At 39.3% G+C, this 11,595-nt stretch overlaps 1 non-coding gene across 1 annotated transcript; it reads left to right on the top strand.

Annotated features, from left to right (window-relative positions):
- Positions 1-1,565: 1,565 nt before the first annotated feature.
- TRNAG-ACC (transfer RNA glycine (anticodon ACC)) lies at positions 1,566-1,638 on the top strand. The gene has a single exon. It is a non-coding gene; the product is annotated as a tRNA-Gly (tRNA).
- Positions 1,639-11,595: the final 9,957 nt, after the last annotated feature.

An 11,595-nucleotide genomic window follows, 5' to 3' on the forward strand; every position in this document is an offset into this window, starting at 1 on the left:
CCACTTAAAATACAGATGCTAAGTTTTTAACCATTGATACTTATCTTCATTTTAGGTTCTTAAATTTTCCAGATCACAATTAGCCTGGGGATTCAGTATAAGCAAAATGATAAGATTAGTAGGGATTATAGGGAAGTATTTTGAAAGTACCCTTTTTTTTTTTTTCCAAATCTTTATCAGTATAATCTGCAAAATCCCTTTTATTGGCAGAATCTTCAAAGTAGTTCATATTCTGTAGGTCCTTGTATTTCATCATTTATTCTCATTTTGGTAACTATTTATTAAACATGTTTTTGATGCCAATCTGTGCTCTGTTTCCTTCTAGCTCTCTTTTTTAGGCTGGCAATCCTGGTGAGGTGAGTGAACTTTCATGCAGGCCACAGGATTTGTCATGGCCTTATGGTGGCAGTTCTCTTGCCTGGAAAATCCCATAGATGGAGGAGCCTGGTAGGCTACAGTCCATGGGGTCGCTGAGAGTCAGACACGACTGAGCAACTTCACTTTCACTCTTCACTTTCATGCACTGGAGAAGGAAATGGCAACCCACTCCAGTATTCTTGCCTGGAGAATCCCAGGGACGGGAGCCTAGTGGGCTGCTGTCTATGGGGTTGCACAGAGTCGGACACGACTGACGTGACTTACTAGAAGTAGTAGTATGGTGGCACAGCTGTTGAAATTCATGTTACCCTATTGGGCTGGAAGTGTTACTCAGATGATGCCAACTATGACATTTTTGTACAATAATCTGATTTTGAGTTTAATTTCCTTTGTGTGCTTGTTGATTATAATTCATTTTACTTTACTAGTTCCTCTCCCCACCCCTTTGACTTCATCACCTCTTTTAGTGGAATCTGGTGTGAGTTATTATGGGAGTGGGGTTGGCAGGTAGTACAAATAATGTTGCTTGTGGTGACCTGTAAAACTAACCACTGGTCCTCTACAGAAATAGGCATCTTGAATCTCTTATTGAGATGAATTTCCTCCGTATTTCACACAGCCATGGAATTCCAAGGCCCTTTGGCAGAAGGTTTATGTGACCACCTTCACTCCATGTGGTCATTTCTCATTGACAAAGGCTCTATGATCATCTGGCATAGTCCATTTGAACTCTTGCATTGAACCGGTAGAATAGAGACCCTTTGAGAACTCTCATTTTAGATTTTTTTTTTTTTGAGTCATTGTTGTTTCGATTTGTAAGAGATACCAAATGGAGAAGGAAATGGCAACCAACTCCGATATTCTTGCCTGGGAAATCCATAGACAGAGGAGCCTGGTGGGCTACAGTACGTGGGGTCGCAGAGAGACGGGCATACCTGAGCACACACACAAGAGATACCAAAAGGCATAAGTATCCTAAATGTCCAACCAGAATGTCATCCCGGCAAGAGAGCAAAATGGAGAGAATAGCAAATGGCAATCTGCTGTCCTCTTTCTAAAGGAGGATGAGAGCGTGGAACGATATAACTAAATACATTTGTTGAAGAGTTTCAGTTCCCTTGAGTTTAAGTTTCCAATTACTGCTCTTTTTTTTTTTTTTTTGAACTATGGTACAGTTAAGTTGGACTTCCCTGGTGGCTCAGATGGTAAAAGCATCTGCCTACCATGCAGGAGACCTAGGTTCGATCCCTGGGTCGGGAAGATCCCCTGGAGAAGGAAATGGCACCCCACTCCAGTACTCTTGCCTGGAAAATCCCATGGATGGAGGAGCCTGGTGGACTGCAGTTCATGGGGTCGCAAAGAGTAGGACACAACTGAGCGACTTCACTTTCACTTTCACAGTTAAATACCGTACTACTTCATTGTAGGCAGGCAGTTAATAACAGGTACCTTAATTATGTGTTGGCTAGATTTCAGAATGTTCTGGTCACTTTTAATTATTAGAATAGTCTTATGTTGTTGTTTTAAGTTTTAAATTAAACTCAAGTTCTTTTCCTCTCTTCGTTCTACAAAAAACTGACTCCCTCCTCCCTCTATCTTTTATCATGTTCATGCAACATAGAAGAAGAGGGATGGAGCAAACACCTTATTTAACTGCCTGTGGTGAGGTTGAGTTCTCTGTTTGGCTAGCTGTTCTCATTGGTTTGGCTCAAGGTAATCATTAATATCTTCTGTGTGGCAGGGATGTAGTTGCCGGTCCTCTCACCTGTGAGTTCTGTTGAGTATCCCCAAAGTCCTTCCCTTCCTAATGCATATTTCCTGACTTAACATTTTCCACTCCCTTAGTCCCTCCAAAAGGTGCCTACCCCAAAACTGAGATCCCTTTTCCTAGTGATTAGTCCTCTTGGTGAAGTCTGGGAAGACAGAGTTCAGCAACTTGTCTCCTCATTTATTAACCCTCAGGAAATTCATCCACCCATGATATGTCAAATGATGGGGTAGATAGCTTCTTGGCTACCTCTTTGCCCAGCCTCACCTTGTTCTTTAATTCTCTTTTCCTTGGCTTAGGTAACTGAGGTGTGTTGGCCAGATTGCCAAAATTGGAAAATGAACTGCCCATATTCCTTTCATGTAATCACTCCCTGTTCTCAACATGAATTCCCTTTGAACCCTCTTCCCTTAATTTTTGGTAACAAGATAACCCATTTTCTTTCTCCTTTATGGAATAGTGTCACCAAAAACCACTCCCTTCCTCACTGCCCTCTAAGTTATTATATTGCCCAGGGAGAGATGGTAATGACTGGTAGTAAGCCTTGTTCTAAACTGATGCCTGAAATTCTCTCAGTCATGTCCAACTCTTTATGATCCCATAGACCATAGCCCACTGGGCTCCTCTGTCCATGGAATTCTCCAGGCAAGAATACTAGAGTGGGTTGCCATGCCCTCCTCCAGGGGATCTTCCTGACCCAGGGATAGAACTGAACCATCTCCTGAATTGCAGGCAGATTCTTTGCCATCTGAGCCACCAAGGAAGTCCGTTAGTAAATTCCCATATACTAGAGTATGAGGATCTTAGCATACCTTAGTTTTCAGCTTTGATCTCCATGTAATACTAGGGAAATTGAAAATTTCCACTTGATATCCTGCTTTAATCCAGAGACAGAAAGTCACGTAAAATTAGCCTAGCAAAAATGGGGATGTACTGGCTCACTGAAGGCTCCAGAGAACTTCCTGTGGGTAGAGCTCAGTCCAGGGTCTTAATAGCATCATCCAGACTCAGAGCCTCTGCATCTCTCAGCTCAGATTTCCCCTGGGTTGACTTAATTCAGATTGGTTTTCTCTTGGTGATGAAGTGACCTTGCAGAGCTCCAGTCCTTTCAGTCACCCCAGTGAAGGAAAATTCTCTTTCCCACATTCTAAAGCTGTCTTTTGACATGGTTTTGGTATCTCCCAGTCAGGCTATTGATACTGCCTGTGCATCAGAGATCAATATCAGTTAGATGTTAGTACTGTTCTTCATGAGCTTGATGCTCCCAGGGTCATTCTTCTAAGGGAGAAGGCAATGTCTAACAGTGAGAATTGCCCCTCTAATGGTCACATTTAAGCCTGCCATGAAGGCTGTTGGAGATGTTCAGTGAAAGAAGGGGCCCTCTGCTCTTCTCAGATAACATCACCTAAGTGATGTCCGTTTTATCCCAGGGTGAGGCTTATTTTGTATCATCTACAGTTCATAGAATCTTAGAAGGGATAACATACCTCTGTTTAGCCATCAAATGTTTGTTAAACTTTTAGTATTTTCTAGGCATTGTGCTTTGTACTGGAAATTCTAATGTAAATAAAATAATATCCCCTTCTTTAAGGAGCTCATTGTCAGGTCCAATAGTTATGAGTTCTTGGCATTCACTTCCCCAAAGTTCAGGCTCCTACTCTGAGAACCTGAAGTACTTGACGTTGTTCCAAGTGGTCCATTTAGAGGTCAGAATAAATTGCCTTCCATATTTAAACAGATTCTATAGGTTTTAGGATTACACCTATGCCCACTTTGTGGCAAGGACTTCCCCCTCTCCTCCCAACACTTACCTCATCCCTCACCCCACACCTGGCTTTGCTTTGTCTAATATAGCTAAGTGTGCAGTATTAGAGGGTTTTATTTTTTGCTTTCTATTTGTGACAGGATACTTTATTTAGTTTTTAAAACTCTGTGTGCCCCTTTTGCCAATGTAAGTGTTGTAAAGATTTTTCTACCCTGGATATCACAAATTTGTGCTCTTCAAACCCTGAGCTTTAACTTACATATCCTTATTGTTGCATTTTCAGAGTTTGGTTTACTTAATGATTATATTTTATTCTGTTTCTAGAAGAAATTTTCTTGTTAACAAAGATCTTCTGGTAGGTCAGAAGATGAGCTTGTAGCTGTGCCAAACCATCTTACTCTCAACAAGGCAGAGATACAGCAGCTGTGGGTGCGTCTCTATGGCCAGGAACATGCTTCTTTCTTCATTGATCCTGTTAAGTGACAAGATCCTGTCTTCTGGGGTGAAAAATATCCATGTGGTTAAATGCTTTAATTTATAATGCAGTGATCATATTAGCTCTGTCGTCGTCTTGCATTCTGTCATCTGGGCCCCTCTGAAAGGTGAGGCTATTACCCTTCTCAGGAAGGCACTGACTTACTCATCAAGGGGGCTACTTCCTGTCCATACTGCTGTGTCTCCCTGGAAGCCTTCCAAAGGGACATCCATCGTTTACAAATTGATTTGCCCTGTCTTGGCCAACGTGTAATTCCAATTTCAGTTTCTTCTCCTGCAGGCCTTCTACAAGATTCCAGCTATGCCCTTTGGAGTTTCCCTTTCCTGTCCAGTAGTTGCTCTTTAGTTGTATTTGTTTATTTACTGATTCTGACAAAACCTACCTTTACCAAGCTTATTTATCCTTCAGGACCCTATTTATTTTGCAGCCATCTGAACTACTTTAGCTTACTTCAAAGTCACAGTATCAGTTATACACTACTAGTTTAGTATTTAATTATTGAACACCTTGCATCATAACATAGCAGTTAAGGTTGCAGGCCTTAGAGGCAGATTTTCTGGATTTTCAAGCTGCTTTAACTTGGGCAAGTTATTTCAGTTATACACCATTTGTAGCCTTCAGTTTCTTCATCTGTGAAATGGGGCCAAGAATGACCTTTCTTGACATTGCTACAGGTTCCATCTAGTGTTTCACAGTAGATGCTTAAGAAAGGAGGAGAAAGTATTTGCAGTTTCTTTTTTTCCAATGATGGGTTTATTTTAGAAAGTATTTCCTTGCTATTTTAGGATCAAGTTTCTTTTAAATGTTGATTGAGTGGTCTGTAGGCAAAATTTTATTGAGTTTATGGATTAAGGATTATGGGCTAATGAATTACAGCTTCAAAATTTCTGAATTAACAGTATAATGAGAGACTCATGCAGTTAATTTCATTGGAGCTCAAATGAGGGTAGCAGCAATTGTCATATAATTACCTGACAGATATCAAAAGAATGAATAACACATTGACAAAAGAATGTGGCTACACATAAATTACTGAAACATTCAGAGTGACTGACTTTTTTCATGAATAATATTGAAATGAATCTAAACAGACTTTTAGGAAGTTTTCCTTATGCTTTAGTTTCTCTTAGATTTTCCCTGCAATCTTGTTGATTGTGTTCAGTCATAGTTGTATAAGTGACCATTGATCTAAGAGCAGCAATTTTTCCAGAGAACTTGTTCTAATGTCGTTTAAGGAGAATTCCTGGCAGGTCCTAATTTGACCTGTCCTTTAGGTCAAAGCCTGTTGTTTCATGCTCTCCTGTTCTCTGTTTCATGTCTGCCTGCTTAGTTCACAATTTTATTTTGAATTCTGTTGCAAGTGAGCTGTGGGACCTGGGAATACATGTAAATCCATGGCTGATTCATATCAATGTATGACAAAACCCACTGGGAAAAAAAAAAAAAAATTAAAAAAAAAAAAAACAAAGGGATGAATTAGGTGATTCTGAAAGTTAGCATATTTCCTATATCATGTTAATTTTTGTTTTTTTTTATTAAATTTATCAATATATTAACTGTGTATAAGTTTTATGTTTGATTTTTCAACAATCCATGATGCATAAAATTTCAGGCCATTTTCATAACTTTCACAAAGTGAAATTTGTATTTAAGCCTTTTATAGTCCAGCATTCAAAGTTTAGAGTTAGCCATTGGCCTTTGTAAATAGCATGGCATGGCATGCTGCTTTTTTCTTGTAACCTCATCCATTTTAGAGCCTAGAGCAAAATCTTGTCAAGAGCTCCAGGGTTTAGTTTGTATTTCCATTTCATTTTTGGTTAAATTCATACATATGAAAAAATTATATGTAATATATATTTAATTTAGGTTATATTAAATATATAATTCAATTAAGGGAACTTATATATGTATGTCAATTATATTTCAATACATACATTTCCCTTACTGAATTACATGTTGAGTGTAAAATATATTGAATATATATTTACTGTAACATGTTGAATATATAATATATTGATTATAATGTATATTGAACATAATATATTGAATATATAATTTAGTGAATGTAATATTTAATGACTATATATAATTGAACTGTATACTGAAAGTTATTTGGAGGGTTTTGCCAGGTAGATGTACCAGCTTGAGTATCAATCTCCGTGACACATGTGCTGATCATTCCAACCTCTATTAGCTTAAAAAATTTTGAGTTATTTTGAGTGGTTCAGCAATTTTTATTGCCTCTGATCACACTGTCTCTGTAAAACAAATTTTTGCAAACTAAACAAATAAAAAAGTGCTACATTACAATGTAATAGTTTGAGGATATTTTAAGCCAAAACTCAGAATCCAAATTTAAGTTAAAAATTCAGCCATGTTGGCTCCTACAGTAGAAATAACACAACTGAGGTTATTGGATAAATGTTTACTTTCAAATATTCACCAGTTTGCACATGTGCAGGCAGTGATGACTATTGGCACTTCACAATTTATTCTGCTGCCTGGAGATTGTCAGATGCTTTTTTAGAATCTATTCTATGAATCTCAGTTTTAGAAGTGTTGCAATGGAAAATTTTTATCTTATAAACCAGAAAGTGTAGGGTACAACTTTTTTAATCAGGTGTAACTTACTTCCCCTCACTTCCCTGCTTCCAAAGGCATGATGGTATTATTTATGTTGGTTTGTCATACATAAAGCTGAAACTCCAATACTTTGGCCACCTGATACAAAGAACTAACTCGCTGGAAAAGACCCTGATGCTGGGAAAGATTGAAGGTGGGAGGAGAAGGGGACAACAGAGGATGAGATGGTTGGATGGCATCACGGACTCAATGGACATGAATTTGAGTAAGCTCCGAGAGTTGGTGATAGACAGGGAAGCCTGGTATGCCGCAGTCCATGGGGTTGCAAAGAGTTGGACATGACTAAGCTACTGAACTGAATATCATACATATGGCCTTTAAGTTATTTAAGGGTTTGAGAGCCACAAATTCTGACATTGTTTGGGTGATGGCCAAAATAAGGGCCATCAAACTGGTTGAAAAGCTTGGTAAGGGTCTTGGTATCCTCTCATTCTTCAGGGGAGGCTTCCTGTTAAGGTATCAGAAACTTACCCATTGCTTCAAGAAGTCTGTTGTCCTGCCCAGAAGAGAAATTCAATTGGTGGGGCACCTTATAGATCTATCTAGTTCCTCCAGGACAGAACAGGGAGAGCCCAACACCTGACTCTTGGAGAGCTTGAGTCTCTGAATGAAAAACTGCCATGAATTTGAGTGAAGATAAGAGAGAAGGGGAGCGTGAAAGATGCTCCAGCGGTGAGGGACCGTCGGTGTTGGCAGCCGCCCATCCCTCTTATCTCACCTGATGGCGGGTGCCTGCCAATGTTTATTTGGCCATTGCCATTCACCAGCTGCTCCTCTGCCATGTTGTTTTTCTTCCCAGATGGCAACACGATGTTTCACGATAAAACTGACACAAAAAACAATGCAAAATTTGTCTAAGAGAGGTTCAGCAAGCATGAGAAAAACATCTGATCTCTCTCAGAGCCCGCCAAGTTCGCAGTGTACAGTGCCAGAGTAATTATGGGATGATTTGAGCAGAGGCAATGCATGGGGAAGCCACTTCCAAATGTATCAGGTAGGTTTCCAGAAGAGGCACAACATTCGGCTCTCTTGTTTCTCTGGCGCCCTGACAGAATCGATGAGTGCAGCCTGAAGCCTCCCAGAAGCCTCATACATTACTGAATCTGAGCCTTACCCCATGCCGCCTAATTAATGGCTCAGTATTTTAAAAACTCTTTTATTCAATTAGATTCTGCTTTCAATAAGATAAACACTCCTGCTATCAAAATCCTGGGAAACCAGCATTTATAGTCTGCCTTCTCGCCAAAGCATCTGTTTTTCTCTTGCCCTTGGTCTCTTATCCTGTCCAGTCTTCATTTGGCTGTTTGATTCTGTAATGATTGGCTGGTATTTGAGGGAATAACATGAAAGGCGAGGGTGTCCCTGCCATCTTGTTACTCTGAGGACTATTTCCCCCTAAACTTTTACATAAGAAAACAAACTAAAGAGAGTCATTTTACTATTATTGGTTACAAAGATCCACAGATGTTATTTAAAATGGAGCTTTGAATGGATTTCAGATTCATCACTGTGACTCACAGTACTGCCTTTTATGTGGGTTACCATTACTGCATTATTTGTCAGATCAGATTTTTAGGTGAAATGGTAGAGAGCTCTTTCTTCTTTAACTCTTGTGCCTTTTCATTTGACTCAGAATTGTCTCCTAGGGATAATTGCATTCATGTCTGTTTGGCTAGGTTTTTCATAATTATTATACTTTATATAAGTTACATGAGAGCTAAATACTGAAAAAAAAATAGTTTTGAAAAAGTCTTCTATCTAGCACTTAGGGACTCTGCCCCAAAATGGCCCTATGATGAAACTGTTGGTTTTAAATCATTGTTAATGAGAATATAAAATTGAAAATTTTCCAGTAATCTTTGATGAAAAATACTATTTTAATGAATGATTTTTATCCTTTCTGACTGCTGGGTGGTATAATATATTAATGAAATTTAAAACAGATTTTGCATTTACTTGTTCTGGGAAGGAAGTTTTTATTTTGGGTCGTGTGTAACAGGAAAATGGGTTTAAGAAATGTTGACACATTCCCATATATAGAGAAAGACAGTTGAAAGGACTCAAGGTTTTCCTGAATAAGACCTAAATTTAGTCTGTGCTGTTAACTTTATACAGGTCACTTAACTGCTTGTAATTTCTATTTTATATAAAATAGAAACATGAGTAATGGTCATCAAATACAGCTGTTATGAGGATCAAATCAATTGACAGATACAAAAGAGTTTTGAAAGTTGTATAACATGGCTTAACTATTAAGTATTAACATGGAATTGATGATACATTTCTCTGTTTAGCTGCAACTTCATGAAGTTGTACTTTTTCTTAGGTTATAACTTTCCTTTGATAGGGGATTTCTTTTTCTTTATTTTATGCGTTACTGCAGCTTCAAAAATCATGGGAGGATAGGGCAGTGTAGATTTTATGACTGTTGTGAATATTTGACCTTCTAAGGGCAGAGGAAAGATCTGAATATATTAACATTTGAGGTCATGCTCTAATTCAGTTTTGTAGGAAGCAACGTCATTTGACATTTCACCCTTTTTGTAGGACAGATTGTTGGGCATTTTCCAAGGTAGCAAGAGCATTGAAATGCTTTTCCTTCCAGCATTGAAATCACTTGACTGTCTATATACAGGTGGAATTAATATAATGTACATATTCTGGTTCATATTCATGTTGAAACAAAATGATTCCATGGAGTAGAACAGGGTCAAGTTGGGGACTCAAAATATTGAGAGAGAGGTTGATTTTACTAACCTATGCCTTCTGGAGTTCACACTCATTTAGAAAAGAGCAGTGGTTTTCAATCCTGGCTTAAAATCACCTGTATAGCATTTGTGTTTGGTTTTGATTCTCCATAGCTACTGTAGCATACATATGGTGAAATAAGGAAATTAACACTGATACCCAGAGAACCCACATGCAAACATTCTGACTGAAATGATTTAGGGTGGCATTTGGTCGTCAAAGAGGCTTCCCTTGTGGTTCAGATGGTAAAGACTTTGCCTGCAGTGCAGGAGACCAGGGTTTGATCCCTGGGTTGGGAAGATCCCCTGGAGGAGGAAATGGCACCCACTCCAGTATTCTTGCCTGGAGAACTCCACGGACAGAGGAGCCTGGTGGGCTACAGTCCACGAGTTGCAAAGAGTCAGACACGACTGAGCAACTAACACTTTCACTTTTAGTCATCAAAAAACTTTAAGTTCCCCAGGTGGATTTTAGGTGCAGTGAGGCTGAAAACCACAGATGCAGATGTAAGTGGCAATAACTTACTACAAAAAAGGGACACACTGCTTAGGTATTTGGCTAGGTGTGGTTCAGCTAGGCATGATTTTTGGGTGATCACTTGAGCCAGCATTCCATGATAGTATAAAAATCATGTGTGTTGAGTTATAAATGCTGATAACTAAAATTTTTCTTTTTGAGTGCTGCTTTATTTAGTATTTTTAGATATTAAACTTGGCATTTCCATATGAAACATTAAATACATGTTAGTAATTTTTGAACTTGGAACAATGGATATATGAAGACAGGAAGTTGCCATGAGTAAACAGCATGATGCACAGAAAGAATACTCATCTGGGAAGCTCAGGATTTGGAATGTCAAATATTCAATCTCTAATTCAGTTTAAAGATCCTCTCCTCATCTCTACCCCATAACTCCCAGCCTGAAACAGGCTCAGAAACCTGCACTGGGAAGAGGATATATGCTGTATTTTTGCTTTCTATATTCCATCTTGTCCCACTCACTTCTTCGGGTCACAGTGGGGTAAGGGAGAGGAAGAGAAGGAGTAAAGTTAATTACTAAAGTGGTCATATGACTTTGTAGCCCTCTGTGTGGCACATGGGATGTATTTTTTTTGTAGCACTGTTCCCTGGCAGAGGAGATGCACCCTCTGGCTGACCCTGGTTCTGATCCTTGGTGTTGGAGTCCCCTGACTCTGGAGGGTGACTACCTGGACATGGCCCTTTGATGGCAGCTCAAGTCCTGCTGCTTTCCTCGGCATCCATTCTGGTTCAAAGGAAACATTTGGCTCTTTTGTCCCATAAACTTCTTGATGTGCAAGCTGCTCCCACCATAGCGCTCCCTTCTCCTTGGCCAAAAAAGGCAGCAGTTCCTGCAAGCTTCATATATTTGGACTCTTTCCAAACTAGAGTCAGCCACCAGGCTCTGTGTCCTTCAGACTCCCCGGGTTGCATGTCAAGCCCTCTGAGAGACTTTCCTGAAGCTTTCCTCATTTGACCTAATGGTTATGGTGGGAAATATCCTGATGCATTGGGATTTTACAATAAGTTTCATGATGTCATTATTGATCAAATCTTGCTAGGGGTGTTGTTATGACCAGAATGCCACAAATACTGGGTATGATATAAATGTCCATGTTCTAATCCGTATATCCCTCATTTTATCTTTACTTTTATATTTTTTATTTTTTTGGGTGTGCTCCTTGACATGCAGGATCTTAGTTGCCCAACCAGGGATTGAACCTGTGTCCCCTGCAATGGAAGCATGGAATCTTAATCACAGGACCACCAGGGAAGTCA

Source organism: Dama dama, chromosome 12 (assembly GCF_033118175.1).
Source record: "Dama dama isolate Ldn47 chromosome 12, ASM3311817v1, whole genome shotgun sequence".
Classification (NCBI taxonomy): Eukaryota; Metazoa; Chordata; class Mammalia; order Artiodactyla; family Cervidae; genus Dama; species Dama dama.